The sequence below is a fragment of the Orycteropus afer genome, unplaced genomic scaffold, assembly GCF_000298275.1.
Source record: "Orycteropus afer afer isolate SDZICR_OR568_19922 unplaced genomic scaffold, OryAfe1.0 scaffold00142, whole genome shotgun sequence".
Taxonomy (NCBI): Eukaryota; Metazoa; Chordata; class Mammalia; order Tubulidentata; family Orycteropodidae; genus Orycteropus; species Orycteropus afer.
Window position 1 is genome coordinate 5,582,515 of NW_006921729.1, and position 2,012 is coordinate 5,584,526.

General features: G+C 39.6%; 1 pseudogene; it reads right to left on the reverse strand.

Moving 5' to 3' along the window:
* LOC103201135 overlaps positions 1-1,363 on the reverse strand; it is a 22,150-nt pseudogene extending 20,787 nt beyond the window's left edge.
* Positions 1,364-2,012: the final 649 nt, after the last annotated feature.

Consider the following 2,012-nt stretch of genomic DNA (forward strand, 5'->3'; position numbering starts at 1 on the left):
ATCTTAAGATATATAAATATCTTAAAATTCATTGAGAAAGTTCAGAAGCTTTTAAACTTTTCCTTTGGGTCTTGCATCATAAAAATATAAGTCACAACTATTATTTAAATATATACCTGACTTGGACCAATTGATAAGTGTTTAAGTGATTAACATTTAGTAGTGCCTTTAATAGTTAGGCACTTGACTACTAACTAAAAGGTGGATGGTTAAAGCTCACCCAGAGCTGCTTCTTAAAAAGGTCCTGGTATCTACTTCCAAAGAATCAGCTGTTGGAAACACCATGGAGCACAGTTCTGCTCTGACATGCATGAGGTCATCATGAATCGGAATTGAGTTGATGGCAAAATATTTGGTTCTTTGTTTTGTTTTGATCAGGGTTGACTGCAGGAGGAGGTGAGCACCTGTTAAGGAGAACCAAGAAAGCCATCTCTGCTCAGCTCTGTGCTTCCCTGTCCCAAAGTGTCTGAGTAGGAGAGCTTGGTTAGAGTAGCTCTGAAGTGGCCCTGTGTCATTCTCACCCTAGTGTGAATGAGTTTATGTATCAGTTGCCAGTGATGGGACAGAGCAGTGTGAAACCACCAGAAGGTTCAAGAAGAAAAGGCAGAGTGGACTTGGTTAGGGGATGGTTTGTATGCCCTTAGTATCAGTCCTTCATTTATGTAAGGAATAGAAAAGAGCTTTCTGAAACTATGTGCCTAAATGCTTTCTGAAAATATTTTGGGCTTTTTATTTAACCATGTGTTATTTCCTCCATTACTTCCCTTAGGTAATTATGAGTTACTTTTTTCTTTTTTGTTGTATATTTAGTATCATCATCTGGAAGAAGAAAAACGCTCCACCAAGTCATTTTGTGGCTGTGATTTACAGTGTAATTCCACTGACACGACACATGTGTGAGCTTCAGCCATGATGCACAAATCTTTTCTGTGGGCTGATGATTTCATCTGACTGAGCAGTCACTTTGGAACCAAAGGTGTTTTCAGCGATGGGTGGATGCCCAGATGACAGAGGTGCCTGTGGCTGAGGAGCTAATATGGCTCTTTGATAAAGTCCTCAACTCTTCAGAATATGTCTCCCCAAATAATCTTCTGACACTGACACATGGGGGCTCACATAACTATGCCATACTGTATGGCTCTGTCCTTTTTGTTATGAAACTTACCTATCTCAGAATGCACTGAGTCATATTCTAAGCTTGGAAATCCAGGTGTCAGAGATCTGTTAGAGTCCCTGGGGAAAAGAAAAGCCAAATCTCTTTACACCACGTTTTTTTCAGAAGCTGGCTCAGTCTCTGTGAGCGTTGCTTACAGCCCCAAACTTCTTTTAACCTCCTCTTCAAATCCATTGTCTGAAGCATCATTGCGCTTTATCTGTGTAGCCTCAACCTCAGAAAATATGTCAGAACTGTTTCTGTTTTTGTGTTATATAAAAGTTTTATTATTTTTTTTTAAAAAAAACAGTGTATTAATCATTAGATACTTTCATTTGCTAGAATGACATATGAGCAGAGTATTCCAGATTAATCTTCTTTTGAAAAATCAGAAGCACCATTTTAATTGAATCCTGTTTAAAGTCTTTTAGAAATCTGGCAGTCACTTTTCAGCTTTGTGGTCCTATAAATGTCAGGTGCCTCTCCCAGGGCTACAGATCTTGTGATCTCGTGGCTGAATGCTGCTGAGGTCCCCTAAAGGGAAATTTTGTGTTCCTAGGTCTGCATTCTTGCTCCCACAGGTTCCAGGTACCTGATGCTTCCTTTTCCATTGCTACCACTAACCACTTTCTGCTTGTGTTCCAATACAACCCAGACATTCCCCCTTCTTTTTCTAATTGATCCAAAAGGGAAAAGGAGGATTAGAAACTGAAAACAAACACTATTTATGGCAAATGTGAAATTTCATTAGAAATGCTTTCCAGAAAAGGTAGAAGAGCTTCCAGAAGAAGTGAGATCAAGTGGAAATCATAGGCATACAGACCACTTCTCAATGGCAAGGGCTCTCCTTGGGGTGCAA